General features: G+C 44.0%; 1 long non-coding RNA gene and 1 pseudogene across 2 annotated transcripts; one reads left to right on the forward strand and one right to left on the reverse strand.

Annotated features, from left to right (window-relative positions):
• Nucleotides 1-682: 682 nt before the first annotated feature.
• On the reverse strand, nucleotides 683-16657 carry LOC127919434 (peripheral myelin protein 22-like; annotated as a pseudogene).
• LOC127919435 (uncharacterized) lies at nucleotides 4352-5661 on the forward strand. 2 transcript variants are annotated; one of them, XR_008102922.1, is made up of 4 exons: nucleotides 4352-4754; nucleotides 4851-5138; nucleotides 5331-5522; nucleotides 5618-5661. It is a non-coding gene; the product is annotated as an uncharacterized LOC127919435 (long non-coding RNA). The 2 variants fall into 2 exon arrangements; XR_008102923.1 differs by having other exon boundaries at nucleotides 4740-4754; nucleotides 5331-5426; nucleotides 5618-5653.
• Nucleotides 16658-21337: the final 4680 nt, after the last annotated feature.

Raw genomic sequence — 21337 nt, forward strand, 5'->3', positions numbered from 1 at the left:
TCTAGCCCTGTAGTGGTGGGTTTCTACGTCATCTCCCGATGTCCTCAGACTGGAATACTGACTCTAGCCCTGTAGTGGTGGGTTTCTACGTCATCTCCCGATGCCCTCAGACTGGAATACTGACTCTAGCCCTGTAGTGGTGGGTTTCCACGTCATCTCCCGATGCCCTCAGACTGGAATACTGACTCTAGCCCTGTAGTGGTGGGTTTCTACGTCATCTCCCGATGTCCTCAGACTGGAATACTGACTCTAGCCCTGTAGTGGTGGGTTTCTACGTCATCTCCCGATGTCCTCAGACTGGAATACTGACTCTAGCCCTGTAGTGGTGGGTTTCTACGTCATCTCCCGATGCCCTCAGACTGGAATACTGACTCTAGCCCTGTAGTGGTGGGTTTCTACGTCATCTCCCGATGTCCTCAGACTGGAATACTGACTCTAGCCCTGTAGTGGTGGGTTTCCACGTCATCTCCCGATGTCCTCAGACTGGAATACTGACTCTAGCCCTGTAGTGGTGGGCTTCCACGTCATCTCCCGATGCCCTCAGACTGACTTGTATCACGTGTGACCTGGCTGCATGCCAAGCAAGTAGACCTTCTTTCAACGGTTTTATTTACCAGAATATAGACGTAAAAACAGCAGGTTTCTTTTTACAGATTGGACAGAAAAGGGTCCCAGTCAGTAACATTGTTCAAATCATTTAATGGCAACACAAAACAAGTAGGTTTTACAATTCAAGCATCGTTAAAATGAATGAATAACAACATCAGCAAGTAGCATATACAGTAGAAGAACGGCTGAAACACCATTTTCACTTCAGAATCTTAATAGACAATACAGGACAGGACAGAGACAAAGTCGTAATGGTTATTAACACAATTATCATGTGTTGGTTCTACTGAAACACCTTCATCAAGGAAACTGATGTTGTTTATGGATTCACTTTTGTCTGAAGGATTTGAGAAGCCTGATTGCCAGTCTGTTCTGGCCAACTATTTATGGAATGGTGTTGTTTGGCTTGACAATGATAAGCTAGGCATTGACACTACACTATAGTAAAGCAACATAATTGTTTAAAAGGCTTTAAACATGTTGTCTTTTTTACTAAAAGCTGAAATCACAGCTTTATCTCTTTGGCACAGAGGAGAAAATATGGAAAAAACAAGCTCTGATAACGAACTGAGCTCAACACTATGTACAAAAGGTCATGTAAAAAATGTTATAAATATGTCTAAAGCAATAGACACTATGTACATCTTTACACTGTAACATGGACTGTCTGTTCTCTGTAGTTTACTCACACATGGCTGTCAGTGGGGGCTGCTGATGGGAGGACGGCTCAGAATAAAAGATGGAACTGGAGCATATTGAACGGTTTCCATGGTTTCCATGGTTTCCATGTGTTTGATGTATTTGAAACCATTCCAGTGATTCCGCTTTAGTCATGACCACCTGTGATTGTAGAATGTAGGTTCAAATACGATTTGTTTTCTTACAAATGCCTTAGCTGGGCATGATGGAGCTTGCCTGGCACAATGAAACCAATGGAATAATCCCAAATGTGCAAACACTGAATCTAATCGAATGCTCAAAGTATTTGATGGAAAACAAACACTATGTGAGCCATTTATCCTCCCATCACCAGCCTCCTCTGGTGGTCAGTGGGCACAGCATGGTTGGGGTCAATTCCATTTGGATTTCTATCAATTCAGAAAGTTAACTTCATTAAGAAGCATTGAAGAGAACTGGAATGTTAGTGTACTTCCTGAATTGGCTGGAATTCAAATGGAATTGACCCCAACCCTGGGGCACAGTGCTGTGTTCTGCTGGTGGTGGTGTGAGGTCTTAACCTCAGCCTCCATCCCTCTCTCATTCCCTCTTCCTCAGTACGATGTAGATGAGACCACTGACCAGACACAGAGGGAAGGACACCCAGGCCAGGATGTAGGCAAAGCCAAACGCAGCATCCTCCTCCCCATCCGGACTCATTACCGTGTAGATTATAGCTCCACACATCACAAACAGACCTAGAGAGAGGGGGAGGAAAAGGAAGGGAGATGAGAGAGGAGAGGGAGAGAGAGAGGGAGAGAGGAGAGAAGAGAGAAGAGAGAGAGAGAGAAGAGAGAGAGAGAGAGAGAGAGAGAAGAGAGAGAGGAGAGAGAGAAGAGAGATAGGAGAGAGGAGAGAGAGAGAGAGAGAGAGAGAGAGAGAGAGAGAGAGAGAGAGAGAGAGAGAGAGAGAGAGAGAGAGAGAGAGAGAGAGAGAGAGAGAGAGAGAGAGAGATAGAGAGAGAGAGAGAGAGGAGAGAGAGAGCAGGGAGGGACAGAGAGAGAGAGAGCAGAAAAAAAGGCATTGCTAGTTTTAGACTGTTGGAGATCATCAATTTCATCCAAGTTGACACACCTAATATTTTGTAACAGACTTGGTTATGTTCTATATTGGGGAGGGGCTGAATCTGCTAGTTTCTATGCCCATGTGCAGAAAATGCATTTTTGAATCCAGCCACCTCTAGCCACTAAACCAAATTGAGTTAGATATCTAGCACATGTAGTTTGGTTCCAACTAAGAGATTATGACAGTAAACCAACCCTCATAGGAAGGCACCTAACACTGAGACAGTTAACCAACCCTCATAGTATAGGGCCTAATACTGAGACAGTTAACCAACCCTCGTAGTAAGGGACCTAACACTGAGACAGTAAACCAACCCTCATAGGAAGGCACCTAACACTGAGACAGTTAACCAACCCTCATAGTATAGGGCCTAATACTGAGACAGTTAACCAACCCTCGTAGTAAGGGACCTAACACTGAGACAGTAAACCAACCCTCATAGGAAGGCACCTAACACTGAGACAGTTAACCAACCCTCATTTTAAGGGACCTTCCATTGAAATAGTAAACCAACCCTCATAGTATGGGACCTAAAATTAAGATAGTAAACCAACCCGTGTTGTAAGGGACCTAACACTGAGACAGTTAACCAACCCTCGTAGTAAGGGACATAACATTGAGACAGTTAACCAACCCTCATAGTATAGGGCCTAATACTGAGACAGTTAACCAACCCTCGTAGTAAGGCACATAACATTGAGACAGTTAACCAACCCTCATAGTATAGGGTCTAATACTGAGACAGTTAACCAACCCTCGTAGTAAGGGACCTAACACTGAGACAGTTAACCAAACCTCGTAATATAGGGCCTAATACTGAGACAGTTAACCAACCCTCGTAGTAAGGGACCTAACACTGAGATAGTTAACCAACCCTCGTAGAACGGGACCTAACACTGAGACAGTTAACCAACCCTCATAGTAAGGGACCTAACATTGAGACAGTTAACCAACCCTCATAGTAAGGGACCTAACATTGAGACAGTTAACCAACCCTCATAGTATAGGGCCTAATACTGAGACAGTTAACCAACCCTCGTAGTAAGGGACCTAACACTGAGACAGTTAACCAACCCTTGTGGTAAGGGACCTCAAATTGAGATAGTAAACCAACCCTCACAGTATAGGACCTAACACTGAGACAGTTAACCAACCCTCACAGTATAGGACCTAACACTGAGACAGTTAACCAACCCTCGTAGTAAGGGACCTAACACTGAGACAGTTAACCAACCCTCATAGTATAGGGCCTAATACTGAGACAGTTAACCAACCCTCGTAGTAAGGGACCTAACACTGAGACAGTTAACCAACCCTTATAGTAAGGGGACTAATACTGAGACAGTTAACCAACCCTCATAGTAAGGGGCCTAATAATGAGAAAGTTAACCAACCCTCATAGTAAGGGGCCTAATAATGAGGCAGTTAACCAACCCTCGTAGTAAGGGACCTAACACTGAGACAGTTAACCAACCCTCATAGTAAGGGGCCTAATAATGAGAAAGTTAACCAACCCTCATAGTAAGGGGCCTAATAATGAGGCAGTTAACCAACCCTCGTAGTAAGGGACCTAACACTGAGACAGTTAACCAACGCTTGTAATATAGGGCCTAATACTGAGACAGTTAACCAACCCTCATAGTAAGGGACCTAATAATGAGAAAGTTAACCAACCCTCATAGTAAGGGGCCTAATAATGAGGCAGTTAACCAACCCTCGTAGTAAGGGACCTAACACTGAGACAGTTAACCAACGCTTGTAATATAGGGCCTAATACTGAGACAGTTAACCAACCCTTATAGTAAGGGGACTAATACTGAGACAGTTAACCAACCCTCATAGTAAGGGGCCTAATAATGAGAAAGTTAACCAACCCTCATAGTAAGGGGCCTAACACTGAGACAGTTAACCAACCCTCATAGTAAGGGACCTAACACTGAGACAGTTAACCAACCCTCATAGTAAGGGACCTAACACTGAGACAGTTAACCAACCCTCATAGTAAGGGACCTAACACTGAGACAGTTAACCAACCCTTATAGTAAGGGGACTAATACTGAGACAGTTAAACAACCCTTGTGGTCACATGGGGCCGCCTCCCACTTTGACCTGAGCTATAACATGTCGGTCTTTTACAGATTCAGTTTTTCCCCCAGATCATTTCCCTGCCTGGGCGGTAAGCCCCGCAGAACAACATCCAGGCCCTCTTCTCACCAACACTGTTAGTTGACACCAATATAAAACAACTTTGTATAAACCGGGAGACCCGGCTAGATTAGACAACCGGGGTGATGTGATGTGATACTCACTGGCCAACAAGACCAACAACTTTATGAAGTGTCTATGTAGGCCTTTATGAAGAGGTTATGAAGGATTCATTAAGTCTTATAAGTGGTCGTACTCACTGGCCAACAAGACCAACAACTTTATGAAGTGTCTATGTAGGCCTTTATGAAGAGGTTATGAAGGATTCATTAAGCCTTATAAGTGGTCGTACTCACTGGCCAACAAGACCAACAACTTTATGAAGTGTCTATGTAGGCCTTTATGAAGAGGTTATGAAGGATTCATTAAGCCTTATAAGTGGTCGTACTCACTGGCCAACAAGACCAACAACTTTATGAAGTGTCTATGTAGGCCTTTATGAAGAGGTTATGAAGGATTCATTAAGCCTTATAAGTGGTCGTACTCACTGGCCAACAAGACCAACAACTTTATGAAGTGTCTATGTAGGCCTTTATGAAGAGGTTATGAAGGATTCATTAAGTCTTATAAGTGGTCGTACTCACTGGCCAACAAGACCAACAACTTTATGAAGTGTCTATGTAGGCCTTTATGAAGAGGGTATGAAGGATTCATTAAGTCTTATAAGTGGTCGTACTCACTGGCCAACAAGACCAACAACTTTATGAAGTGTCTATGTAGGCCTTTATGAAGAGGTTATGAAGGATTCATTAAGCCTTATAAGTGGTCGTACTCACTGGCCAACAAGACCAACAACTTTATGAAGTGTCTATGTAGGCCTTTATGAAGAGGTTATGAAGGATTCATTAAGCCTTATAAGTGGTCGTACTCACTGGCCAACAAGACCAACAACTTTATGAAGTGTCTATGTAGGCCTTTATGAAGAGGTTATAAGGATTCATTAAGCCTTATAAGTGGTCGTACTCACTGGCCAACAAGACCAACAACTTTATGAAGTGTCTATGTAGGCCTTTATGAAGAGGTTATGAAGGATTCATTAAGTCTTATAAGTGGTCGTACTCACTGGCGAACAAGACCGGTGAAGAACAACGTCCTCCTTTGACCAGGGTGAAGAGCTGACACATGAAGAAGACCAGAGTTAAGAGGCAGAACAGCATTACAGGACCTTATGAGGGCCTGAACCACTGGATCCAGTCAAGACCAGGACAACAGAGGAGGTGAACATGACATAGAACCAGAAGAGGTCTATGACATGACATAATACAACCAGAGGAGGTCTAACATGACATAGCTAACAACCAGAGGAGGTCTAACAACATGAGTGTCATACAACCATGAGGAGGTCTATGACATGACAGGTCTACAACCAGAGGAGGTCTAACATGACATACAACCAGAGGAGGTCTAACAACATGACCAGAGGAGTGTCTGACATACAACCAGAGGAGGTCTAACAACCAGAGGAGTCTAACATGACATACAACCAGAACATGACAGGTCTAACATGACATTACAACCAGAGGAGGTCATGACATACAACCAGAGGAGGTAACATGACATACAACCAGAGGAGGTCTAACATGACATACAACCAGAGGAGGTCTAACATGACATACAACCAGAGGGTCTAACATGACATACAACCAGAGGAGGTCTAACATGACATACAACCAGAGGAGGTCTAACATGACATACAACCAGAGGAGGTCTAACATGACATACAACCAGAGGAGGTCTAACATGACATACAACCAGAGGAGGTCTAACATGACATACAACCAGAGGAGGTCTAACATGACATACAACCAGAGGAGGTCTAACATGACATACAACCAGAGGAGGTCTAACATGACATACAACCAGAGGAGGTCTAACATGACATACAACCAGAGGAGGTCTAACAACATACAACCAGAGGAGGTCTAACATGACATACAACCAGAGGAGGTCTAACATGACATACAACCAGAGGAGGTCTAACATGACATACAACCAGAGGAGGTCTAACATGACATACAACCAGAGGAGGTCTAACATGACATACAACCAGAGGAGGTCTAACATGACATACAACCAGAGGAGGTCTAACATGACATACAACCAGAGGAGGTCTAACATGACATACAACCAGAGGAGGTCTAACATGACATACAACCAGAGGAGGTCTAACATGACATACAACCAGAGGAGGTCTAACATGACATACAACCAGAGGAGGTCATGACATGACATGACAACCAGAGGAGGTCTAACATGACATACAACCAGAGGAGGTCTAACATGACATACAACCAGAGGAGGTCTAACATGACAACAACCAGAGGAGGTCTAACATGACATACAACCAGAGGAGGTCTAACATGACCAGAGGAGGTCTAACAACCAGAGGAGGTCTAACATGACATACAACCAGAGGAGGTCTAACAACCAGGTCTAACAACCAGAGGACATGACATACAACCAGAGGAGGTCTAACATGACATACAACCAGAGGAGGTCTAACATGACATACAACCAGAGGAGGTCTAACATGACATACAACCAGAGGAGGTCTAACATGACATACAACCAGAGGAGGTCTGACAACATGACATACAACCAGAGGAGGTCTAACATGACATACAACCAGAGGAGGTCTAACATGACATACAACCAGAGGAGGTCTAACATGACATACAACCAGAGGGTCTAACATGACATACAACCAGAGGAGGTCATAACAACAGAGGAGGTCTAACATGACATACAACCAGGAGGTCTAACATGACATACAACCAGAGGAGGTCTAACATGACATACAACCATGAGGTCTAACAACCAGAGGAGGTCTAACATGACATACAACCAGAGGAGGTCTAACATGACATACAACCAGAGGAGGTCTAACATGACATACAACCAGAGGAGGTCTAACATGACATACAACCAGAGGAGGTCTAACATGACATACAACCAGAGGAGGTCTGACGGAGGAACAGTCATGACATACAACAACCAGAGGAGGTCTAACATGACATGACCAGAGGATATTATGGAGGACACAGTCAGCATGACAGATATTATGGAGGAACAGAGGAGTCTAACATGACATGACAGATATTATACAACCAGAGGAACAGTCAGCATGACAGATATTATGGAGGACAGTCAGTCAGCATGACAGATATTATGGAGGTCTAACATGGAACAGTCAGTCAGCATGACAGATATTATGAGAGGAACAGTCAGCATGACAGATATTATGGAGGAACAGTCAGCATGACAGATATTATGGAGGAACAGTCAGTCAGCATGACAGATATTATAGAGGAACAGTCAGCATGCCAGATATTATAGAGGAACAGTCAGCATGACAGATATTATGGAGGAACAGTCAGTCAGCATGACAGATATTATGGAGGAACAGTCAGTCAGCATGTCAGATATTATGGAGGAACAGTCAGTCAGCATGACATATATTATGGAGGAACAGTCAGTCAGCATGCCAGATATTATAGAGGAACAGTCAGTCAGCATGACAGATAATATGGAGGAACAGTCAGTCAGCATGACAGATATTATGGAGGAACAGTCAGTCAGCATGCCAGATATTATGGAGGAACAGTCAGCATGACAGATATTATGGAGGAACAGTCAGGATGACAGATATTATGGAGGAACAGTCAGGATGACAGATATTATGGAGGAACAGTCAGGATGACAGATATTATGGAGGAACAGTCAGGATGACAGATATTATGGAGGAACAGTCAGGATGACAGTTATTATGGAGGAACAGTCAGCATGACAGTTATTATGGAGGAACAGTCAGCATGACAGATATTATGGAGGAACAGTCAGCATGACAGATAATACGGAGGAACAGTCAGCATGACAGATATTATAGAGGAACAGTCAGTCAGCATGACAGATATTATGGAGGAACAGTCAGCATGACAGATATTATGGAGGAACAGTCAGGATGACAGATATTATGGAGGAACAGTCAGGATGACAGATATTATGGAGGAACAGTCAGCATAACAGATATTATGGAGGAACAGTCAGCATGACAGTTATTATGGAGGAACAGTCAGCATGACAGATATTATGGAGGAAGTCAGTGACAGATATTATGGAGGAACAGTCAGCATGACAGATATTATGGAGGAACAGTGAGCATGACAGTTATTATGGAGGAACAGTCAGCATGAAAGATATTATGGAGGAACAGTCAGCATGACAGATATTATGGAGGAACAGTCAGTCAGCATGACAGATATTATGGAGGAACAGTCAGTCAGCACGACAGATATTACAGAGGAACAGTCAGTCAGCAAGACAGATAATATGGAGGAACAGTCAGTCAGCATGACAGATATTATGGAGGAACAGTCAGGATGACAGATATTATGGAGGAACAGTCAGCATGACAGATATTATGGAGGAACAGTCAGGATGACAGATATTATGGAGGAACAGTCAGCATGACAGATATTATGGAGGAACAGTCAGCATGACAGATATTATGGAGGAACAGTCAGCATGACAGATATTATGGAGGAACAGTCAGCATGACAGATATTATAGAGGAACAGTCAGTCAGCATGACAGATATTATAGAGGAACAGTCAGTCAGCATGACAGATATTATGGAGGAACAGTCAGTCAGCATGACAGATATTATGGAGGAACAGTCAGCATGACAGATATTATGGAGGAACAGTCAGTCAGCATGACAGATATTATGGAGGAACAGTCAGTCAGCATGACAGATATTATGGAGGAACAGTCAGCATGACAGATATTATGGAGGAACAGTCAGTCAGCATGACAGATATTATAGAGGAACAGTCAGCATGACAGATATTATGGAGGAACAGTCAGCATGACAGATATTATAGAGGAACAGTCAGTCAGCATGACAGATATTATGGAGGAACAGTCAGTCAGCATGACAGATATTATGGAGGAACAGTCAGTCAGCATGACAGATATTATGGAGGAACAGTCAGCATGACAGATATTATGGAGGAACAGTCAGCATGACAGATATTATGGAGGAACAGTGAGCATGACAGATATTATGGAGGAACAGTGAGCATGACAGATATTATGGAGGAACAGTCAGGATGACAGATATTATGGAGGAACAGTGAGCATGACAGATATTATGGAGGAACAGTGAGCATGACAGATATTATGGAGGAACAGTCAGCATGACAGATATTATGGAGGAACAGTGAGCATGACAGATATTATGGAGGAACAGTGAGCATGACAGATATTATGGAGGAACAGTGAGCATGACAGATATTATGGAGGAACAGTCAACATGTCAGTTATTATGGAGGAACAGTCAGCATGACAGATATTATAGAGGAATCGTGAGCTCAGGTGGAAAAGCCTGCTCATGAGGAAAGGCCCCACTTAGACAGACAGGAACCGTGTCCATTTTTTTCAATGGTAAACCGTCTGAGTAAAATATGCTCTTTATCCACCATCTTTGGTACTAGTGTCTTCGACAAACCTTCATTGCTGGCAGAACTGCAGTGATATCCTGCGTTAGTAGTGAGACAGCTGTACCACAAGTCAGTATTCTTGGTTCCTCCTACAGTCCAGGCCTGGAACACAACACAACACAATGAATATAAACGACACACCCACAACACAATGAAAATAAATGACACACCCACAACACAACACAATAAAAATAAACAACACAACAATGAATGTAAATGATACACCCACAACACAATGAAAATAAACGACACAACACAATGAATATAAACGACACACCCACAACACAACACAATTAATATAAACAACACAACACAATAAATATAAACGACACACCCACAACACAATGAAAATAAACAACACAACACAATGAATATAAACAACACACCCACAACACAATGAATGTAAACAACACACCCACAACACAATGAAAATAAACAACACAACACAATGAATATAAACGACACACCCACAACACAATGAATGTAAACAACACACCCACAACACAATGAAAATAAACAACACAACACAATTAATATAAACGACACACCCACAACACAACACAATAAAAATAAACAACACAACACAATGAATATAAACAACACAATGAATGTAAACGACACACCCACAACACAATGAATGTAAACGACACACCCACAACACAACACAATGAATGTAAACGACACACCCACAACACAACACAATGAATGTAAACGACACACCCACAACACAATGAATGTAAACGACACACCCACAACACAACACAATGAATGTAAACGACACACCCACAACACAACACAATGAATGTAAACGACACACCCACAACACAACACAATGAATGTAAACGACACACCCACAACACAACACAATGAATGTAAAGATACATCTATGAAACAGCCTTAACACCCAGACACATCTTTGAAACAGCCTGAAAACACAGACACATCTATGAAACAGCCTTAACACCCAGACACATCTATGAATCAGCCTTAACACCCAGACACATCCATGAAACAGCCTTAACACCCAGACACATCTATGAAACAGCCTTAACACCCAGACACATCTATGAAACAGCCTTAACACACAGACACATCTATGAAACAGCCTTAACACCCAGACACATCTATGAAACAGCCTGAAAACACAGACACATCTATGAAACAGCCTTAACACCCAGACACATCTATGAAACAGCCTTAACACCCAGACACATCTATGAAACAGCCTTAACACCCAGACACATCTATGAAACAGCCTTAACACACAGACACATCTATGAAACAGCCTTAACACCCAGACACATCTATGAAACAGCCTGAAAACACAGACACATCTATGAAACAGCCTTAACACCCAGACACATCTATGAAACAGCCTTAACACCCAGACACATCTATGAAACAGCCTTAACACCCAGACACATCTATGAAACAGCCTTAACACCCAGACACATCTATGAAACAGCCTTAACACCCAGACACATCTATGAAACAGCCTTAACACACAGACACATCTATGAAACAGCCTTAACACACAGACACATCTATGAAACAGCCTTAACACCCAGACACATCTATGAAACAGCCTTAACACCCAGATACATCTATGAAACAGCCTTAACACCCAGACACATCTATGAAACAGCCTTAACACCCAGACACATCTGTGAAACAGCCTTAACACACAGACACATCTATGAAACAGCCTTAACACCCAGACACATCTATGAAACAGCCTTAACACCCAGACACATCTATGAAACAGCCTTAACACCCAGATACATCTATGAAACAGCCTTAACACCCAGACACATCTATGAAACAGCCTTAACACCCAGACACATCTATGAAACAGCCTTAACACCCAGACACATCTATGAAACAGCCTTAACACAGAGACACATCTATGAAACAGCCTTAACACAGAGACACATCTATGAAACAGCCTTAACACCCAGACACATCTATGAAACAGCCTTAACACCCAGACACATCTATGAAACAGCCTTAACACCCAGACACATCTATGAAACAGCCTTAACACAGAGACACATCTATGAAACAGCCTTAACACCCAGACACATCTATGAAACAGCCTTAACACCCAGACACATCTATGAAACAGCCTTAACACCCAGACACATCTATGAAACAGCCTTAACACCCAGACACATCTGAAACAGAAACAGCCTTAACACCCAGACACATCTATGAAACAGCCTTAACACCCAGACACATCTATGAAACAGCCTTAACACCCAGACACATCTATGAAACAGCCTGAAAACACAGACACATCTATGAAACAGCCTTAACACCCAGACACATCTATGAAACAGCCTTAACACCCAGACACATCTATGAAACAGCCTTAACACCCAGACACATCTATGAAACAGCCTTAACACCCAGACACATCTATGAAACAGCCTTAACACCCAGACACATCTATGAAACAGCCTTAACACCCAGACACATCTATGAAACAGCCTTAACACCCAGACACATCTATGAAACAGCCTTAACACAGAGACACATCTATGAAACAGCCTTAACACCCAGACACATCTATGAAACAGCCTGAAAACACAGACACATCTATGAAACAGCCTTAACACACAGACACATCTATGAAACAGCCTTAACACCCAGACACATCTATGAAACAGCCTTAACACCCAGACACATCTATGAAACAGCCTTAACACCCAGACACATCTATGAAACAGCCTTAACACCCAGACACATCTATGAAACAGCCTTAACACAGACACATCTATGAAACAGCCTTAACACCCAGACACATCTATGAAACAGCCTAAAACACAGACACATCTATGAAACAGCCTTAACACACAGACACATCTATGAAACAGCCTTAACACCCAGACACATCTATGAAACAGCCTTAACACCCAGACACATCTATGAAACAGCCTTAACACACAGACACATCTATGAAACAGCCTTAACACCCAGACACATCTATGAAACAGCCTTAACACCCAGACACATCTATGAAACAGCCTTAACACCCAGACACATCTATGAAACAGCCTTAACACCCAGACACATCTATGAAACAGCCTTAACACCCAGACACATCTATGAAACAGCCTTAACACCCAGACACATCTATGAAACAGCCTTAACACCCAGACACATCTATGAAACAGCCTTAACACCCAGACACATCTATGAAACAGCCTTAACACCCAGACACATCTATGAAACAGCCTTAACACCCAGACACATCTATGAAACAGCCTTAACACACAGACACATCTATGAAACAGCATCTTAACTTAACCCAGACACATCTATGAAACAGCCTTAACACCCAGACACATCTATGAAACAGCCTTAACACCCAGACACATCTATGAAACAGCCTTAACACCCAGACACATCTATGAAACAGCCTTAACACCCAGACACATCTATGAAACAGCCTTAACACCCAGACACATCTATGAAACAGCCTTAACACCCAGACACATCTATGAAACAGCCTTAACACCCAGACACATCTATGAAACAGCCTTAACACCCAGACACATCTATGAAACAGCCTTAACACCCAGACACATCTATGAAACAGCCTTAACACCCAGACACATCTATGAAACAGCCTTAACACCCAGACACATCTATGAAACAGCCTTAACACCCAGACACATCTATGAAACAGCCTTAACACCCAGACACATCTATGAAACAGCCTTAACACCCAGACACATCTATGAAACAGCCTTAACACCCAGACACATCTATGAAACAGCCTTAACACCCAGACACATCTATGAAACAGCCTTAACACCCAGACACATCTATGAAACAGCCTTAACACCCAGACACATCTATGAAACAGCCTTAACACCCAGACACATCTATGAAACAGCCTTAACACAGACACATCTATGAAACAGCCTTAACACACAGACACATCTATGAAACAGCCTTAACACCCAGACACATCTATGAAACAGCCTTAACACCCAGACACATCTATGAAACAGCCTTAACACCCAGACACATCTATGAAACAGCCTTAACACCCAGACACATCTATGAAACAGCCTTAACACCCAGACACATCTATGAAACAGCCTTAACACCCAGACACATCTATGAAACAGCCTTAACACCCAGACACATCTATGAAACAGCCTTAACACCCAGACACATCTATGAAACAGCCTTAACACCCAGACACATCTATGAAACAGCCTTAACACCCAGACACATCTATGAAACAGCCTTAACACCCAGACACATCTATGAAACAGCCTTAACACACAGACACATCTATGAAACAGCCTTAACACACAGACACATCTATGAAACAGCCTTAACACCCAGACACATCTATGAAACAGCCTTAACAACCAGACACATCTATGAAACAGCCTTAACACCCAGACACATCTATGAAACAGCCTTAACACCCAGACACATCTATGAAACAGCCTTAACACCCAGACACATCTATGAAACAGCCTTAACACCCAGACACATCTATGAAACAGCCTTAACACCCAGACACATCTATGAAACAGCCTTAACACCCAGACACATCCATGAAACAGCCTTAACACCCAGACACATCTATGAAACAGCCTTAACACACAGACACATCTATGAAACAGCCTTAACACCCAGACACATCTATGAAACAGCCTGAAAACACACAGACACATCTATGAAACAGCCTTAACACCCAGACACATCTATGAAACAGCCTTAACACCCAGACACATCTATGAAACAGCCTTAACACCCAGACACATCTATGAAACAGCCTTAACACCCAGACACATCTATGAAACAGCCTTAACACCCAGACACATCTATGAAACAGCCTTAACACCCAGACACATCTATGAAACAGCCTTAACACCCAGACACATCTATGAAACAGCCTTAACACCCAGACACATCTATGAAACAGCCTTAACACCCAGACACATCTATGAAACAGCCTGAAAACACAGAACACTCAATGAACTCACCCCCCCCCACCACCACCACAACATGTGCATAGCCTGCTAAAAGTAGGACAAGAGGTTCCCAGGTCCATCGTGAAACTACATACGCCCATCACCTCACACAGGTTCAAATAGCATTTGTTTACTCTCTAAAAGTTTAGCTTGATCCAGCTTGTTTGGACACAATGGAACCAATCACATTATATAGTGTCGTCCCAAAAGTGCAAGCAACCACGCCCATTTGGAGTGATTCAGGTTCAATCAAATGCTGAAATATTTGAGCCCAGATCTGACACATCAGTTAATTGAAGCGACCCTGCCCTGTCCCAGATGGTTAAACAAGCCTGGATAGCCCCTATTGACTACACTGTCTTACTGACACACACACACACACAGTGCTATAGTACAGTAGGCAGCAATATCATAGCTACTCACATTGTATTATAGTAGGGTATAGACAACAATATCATAGTTACTCACATTGGCAATTGTTGAGACAAACAGTAAGACCAGGATGATGAGGTGCAAGATGAGCACTCCGAGCAGGATGAGCAGCATTTTCTGATAGATCTACACGTGGAGACAAACACACAGGAACCACAGGTATCAGACCAGAGGTCTACCGTACTGATTCAGCATCAATTACTTGAAGTGGTACTTCATATTGACACCAGGTGGCGCCATTTCCACATTTACTCATCAAACCCATATGTTTACTTCAAATTGAAAAGTATGAATCCCGTAACATTGGAGTGGATAAATGCACGGAGTTAGAGGAATGTCCCAACTCCTCAAGACTATAGTCTTGAGAACAATGTAAAATATTTACAACCAATTAAACACGTACATCAATATTATTAATGCAGCAGAGAGCACATCGTTGGGAGAAAAAAAATATATATAAACAACAACAGTCGCACTCTACTTAGAAAGTTTCCATAGACGTTTTGAAACGACAAGTGAGTAGCCGAGTTGAGATATAAAACGAACTGCAAATCAATGCATGATCAAAACAGCTCGATATGCCTGTGGAGAACTCCACCAACGCAGCTCAGTTGTGCGCCTGTCTGGAGTGGACGGTTATTTACTAGACAAAATGAAACGATGAGTCGTTCAAGAATTCTACAAACTCCCCCCAAAAAACTATTCGATTACAATTTATCAAAAATAAATTCGAATAATTGATGAAAACGCAGCTGTGGGCCAATCAGATGAAAATAAATCAACCCAACTTGATTAAAGAATAAAGTTGATACATTCCGTTAGTGGGAGGAGGAGAAATTAAATCAATAAAACTATCGGGATATTCATCCTTTGAAAGAAAAGAAGAGAAAAAAACGGTAAATTAAAATTCCATATTGTATCAACTTACAGAAAGCAACGACTGTGGTAAAATGTCCCTTTAAAAATGAGTGTCAAAGAGTTTAAGGAGTTGAAGCGATCCCAGCTAGTGCACAGATCCCGCTGTAGATACTTGAAGCACTATTCCAGATGTACCACAGCCACACGCACGCTTTTCTTTACGTGAGAACACCGCCCTACGCACGTCGGTTCGTCACTGCCGCCAGGCTCCCGCTCCAACTATTATTTGGGACTGTTTGTTTTCCTGAACTATACAGCAGGCTAAAGGCTGCTACCAACCCCACAGCGGTATTCAAGTTAAACGTTCCTTGGAAATTGCTTAGCCAGTGTGTCGTTGCAGATTACATTTTAACAAGGGTGGTTGGAGTGGAAAATAAACAAATTGGTCTCTTTTCGATGGGTATTTAATTTTTTTATTCCCACACTGCTGTAAAATCGTTCACTAAAAACACTTTGTAGGGACAGAAAACTAAACACATCAACTATCTAATTTCAGTGTTCTTATTTGATCTATCTATCATGTCAACCAATTCATATATTTTAAGAAAAATATGTTTTTTCAATCATCAATACTATATTCATTGAGGCTTGTGTTTGTTTTACATTCTAACAAGACAAAGTCTTAGTCCCAAATGAGATCCTGTTGCATATTATGTACTACTTTGGATCAGACTCCTATGTGCCATGGTCTAAAGTAGTGAACTGTAATAGGGAATAGAGTGCCATTGGCCATAAGGCTCTGGTCTAAAGCAGTGCACTACATAGGGAATAGGGTGCCATTGGCCATAGGGCTCTGGTCTAAAGTAGTGCACTACATAGGGAATAGAGTGCCATTGGCCATAAGGCTCTGGTCTAAAGCAGTGCACTACATAGGGAATAGGGTGCCATTGGCCATAGGGCTCTGGTCTAAAGTAGTGCACTACATAGGGAATAGAGTGCCATTGGCCATAAGGCTCTGGTCTAAAGCAGTGCACTACATAGGGAATAGGGTGCCATTGGCCATAGGGCTCTGGTCTAAAGCAGTGCACTACATAGGGAATATGGTGCCATTGGCCATAGGGCTCTGGTCTAAAGTAGTGCACTACATAGGGAATAGGGTGCCATTGGCCATAGGGCTCTGGTCTAAAGTAATGCACTACATAAGGAATAGGGTGCCATTGGCCATAGGGCTCTGGTCTAAAGCAGTGCACTACATAGGGAATAGGGTGCCATTGGCCATAGGGCTCTGGTCTAAAGTAGTGCACTACATAGGGAATAGAGTGCCATTGGCCATAAGGCTCTGGTCTAAAGCAGTGCACTACATAGGGAATAGGGTGCCATTGGCCATAGGGCTCTGGTCTAAAGCAGTGCACTACATAGGGAATAGAGTGCCATTGGCCATAAGGCTCTGGTCTAAAGCAGTGCACTACATAGGGAATAGGGTGCCATTGGCCATAGGGCTCTGGTCTAAAGTAGTGCACTACATAGGGAATAGAGTGCCATTGGCCATAAGGCTCTGGTCTAAAGCAGTGCACTACATAGAGAATAGGGTGCCATTGGCCATAGGGCTCTGGTCTAAAGTAGTGCACTACATAGGGAATAGGGTGCCATTGGCCATAGGGCTCTGGTCTAAAGTAGTGCACTACATAAGGAATAGGGTGCCATTGGCCATAGGGCTCTGGTCTAAAGCAGTGCACTACATAGGGAATAGGGTGGTATTTGGGAGGCAGTAACGTTGAGATATTACATCAGTTGGTTGAAGTGGCCCTGCCCTGTTCCACATGGTTAATCAAGACTGGATAGCCCCTATTGACACTGATAAACTGACACGCACACAGACACACGGGGGATTGGCTGTCTGGCAAAAACCAGATGGACTGGACCATTTTTTGTTGGGTGGGCTGCTCGAAATTGACACACACTTATATATAAATAAATATATACAACAAAAAACAATGAAAAAGGTGACATGACAGGCAGCCCGTGGGCCTGATAAGATTTACTTATATATATTTTTGTGCAATCTATCTGTTGTACCTAAAATATAATGAGTCTTTGGTTGACAAGTGGGAAATAGCCGGCCACCCCTACCAAGATGGGTCGGCCCGGTTTTCTCATTGGCTGAGCTGAGGTCACTGTCACTATATTTAGCGGGTATTCAGACCTCTCTAACGACATATTTTCAAAAAAGCGACTAGCAACAAATCTAGCAAATTTTTCTGGTGTTATTGGAGACTGACGTGACAGTACGTATCGTTCATACTCCTTTCAACGAGCAGCGGGTGCCGTGGGCCCCACCCAGTCCCAAAGCAATCACAGGCGGCCCAGTCCTTGCGCAGCAGTCCCTCCCAGCTGCAGTCAGAGCAGGAGATGTTCACCCCTCCACGTCCAGACTGCAGTCAGAGCAGGAGATGTTCACCCCTCCACGTCCAGACTGCAGTCAGAGCAGGAGATGTTCACCCCTCCACGTCCAGACTGCAGTCAGAGCAGGAGATGTTCACCCTCCACGTCCAGACTGCAGTCAGAGCAGGAGATGTTCACCCCTCCACGTCCAGACTGCAGTCAGAGCAGGAGATGTTCACCCCTCCACGTCCAGACTGCAGTCAGAGCAGGAGATGTTCACCCCTCCACGTCCAGACTGCAGTCAGAGCAGGAGATGTTCACCCCTCCACGTCCAGACTGCAGTCAGAGCAGGAGATGTTCACCCCTCCACGTCCAGACTGCAGTCAGAGCAGGAGATGTTCACCCCTCCAGGGCCTACATGACTGATCCCGCCCCTGGCTTACATTTAAAAACAAACATTTAACCTGTATTATTTAACCTGTATTATGTCAGACTAGTTACCATCATTTTTCACATTGCCATTGACAGTTTTTTCTATTGTCTCTTTTTGGTCCATTTAGATTGTTAATGTAGATTGTGGGGCGGCAGGGTAGCCTAGTGGTTAGAGTGTAGAGGTGCCAGGGTAGCCTAGTGGTTAGAGTGTAGATTGACAGGGTAGCCTAGTGGTTAGAGTGTAGAGGCGACAGGGTTGCCTAGTGGTTAGAGTGTAGAGGTGCCAGGGTAGCCTAGTGGTTAGAGTGTAGAGGCGACAGGGTAGCCTAGTGGTTAGAGTGTAGAGGCGACAGGGTAGCCTAGTGGTTAGAGTGTAGAGGCGGCAGGGTAGCCTAGTGGTTAGAGTGTAGAGGTGCCAGGGTAGCCTAGTGGTTAGAGTGTAGAGGCGACAGGGTAGCCTAGTGGTTAGAGTGTAGAGGCGACAGGGTTGCCTAGTGGTTAGAGTGTAGAGGTGCCAGGGTAGCCTAGTGGTTAGAGTGTAGAGGCGACAGGGTAGCCTAGTGGTTAGAGTGTAGAGGCGACAGGGTAGCCTAGTGGTTAGAGTGTAGAGGCGACAGGGTAGCCTAGTGGTTAGAGTGTAGAGGCGACAGGGTAGCCTAGTGGTTAGAGTGTAGAGGCGACAGGGTAGCCTAGTGGTTAGAGTGTAGAGGCGGCAGGGTAGCCTAGTGGTTAGAGTGTAGAGGTGGCAGGGTAGCCTAGTGGTTAGAGTGTAGAGGCGACAGGGTAGCCTAGTGGTTAGAGTGTAGAGGCGACAGGGTAGCCTAGTGGTTAGAGTGTAGAGGCGACAGGGTAGCCTAGTGGTTAGAGTGTAGAGGCGACAGGGTAGCCTAGTGGTTAGAGTGTAGAGGCGACAGGGTAGCCTAGTGGTTAGAGTGTAGAGGCGACAGGGTAGCCTAGTGGTTAGAGTGTAGAGGCGACAGGGTAGCCTAGTGGTTAGAGTGTAGAGGCGACAGGGTAGCCTAGTGGTTAGAGTGTAGAGGCGACAGGGTAGCCTAGTGGTTAGAGTGTAGAGGCGGCAGGGTAGCCTAGTGGTTAGAGTGTAGAGGCGACAGGGTAGCCTAGTGGTTAGAGTGTAGAGGCGACAGGGTAGCCTAGTGGTTAGAGTGTAGAGGCGACAGGGTAGCCTAGTGGTTAGAGTGTAGAGGCGACAGGGTAGCCTAGTGGTTAGAGTGTAGAGGCGACAGGGTAGCCTAGTGGTTAGAGTGTAGAGGCGACAGGGTAGCCTAGTGGTTAGAGTGTAGAGGCGACAGGGTAGCCTAGTGGTTAGAGTGTAGAGGCGACAGGGTAGCCAGTGGGAGTGTAGAGGCGACAGGGTAGCCTAGTGGTTAGAGTGTAGAGGCGACAGGGTAGCCTAGTGGTTAGAGTGTAGAGGCGACAGGGTAGCCTAGTGGTTAGAGTGTAGAGGCGACAGGGTAGCCTAGTGGTTAGAGTGTTGGACTAGTAACCAGAAGGTTGCAAGTTCATACCCCCGAGCTGACAAGGTACAAATCTGTCGTTCTGCCCCTGTCGAACCCTCTTCAGAACTGTGTTGCTGTGTTTGGACCATGATGGGTCCTTAGTGTTTTGAACACCAGGGAACTTGAAGCTCTCGTCCCCTACAGCTCAGCTTTAAGTGCCTTTGAACGGGGTGTAGTAGGTGCCAGCCGCACCGGTTTGTGTCAAGAAATGCAACGCTGCTGAGGTTTTCACACCCAAATAGTTTAGTGTGTGTGTCACAGGTAACTTGGTGCGTGAGGGACACCAAGGAACTTGAAGCAGTCAGGCGCAGAGAGCATAAAAAAAACACTTTTAATATCGCACAGAAAAATAATCCCCCACAAAACAGGTCACGGAAAATGTGGACCAAACCAACACACCAGGGTACCAGGTCCAGAGAACGAACACCAACAACCCACCACACCAGGGTACCAGGTCCAGAGAACGAACACCAACAACCACACATACACACGTAACAGGGTAATCCCAGAACACACAACACACGTAACATATGAGTAACCAACAACACCAACAAAACAGGGTACACGTAACATAGAGTAATCCAGAACGAACACCAACAAAACACACATACACACGTAA

This window comes from Oncorhynchus keta, unplaced genomic scaffold, assembly GCF_023373465.1.
Source record: "Oncorhynchus keta strain PuntledgeMale-10-30-2019 unplaced genomic scaffold, Oket_V2 Un_contig_16668_pilon_pilon, whole genome shotgun sequence".
In the NCBI taxonomy this organism is placed as follows: Eukaryota; Metazoa; Chordata; class Actinopteri; order Salmoniformes; family Salmonidae; genus Oncorhynchus; species Oncorhynchus keta.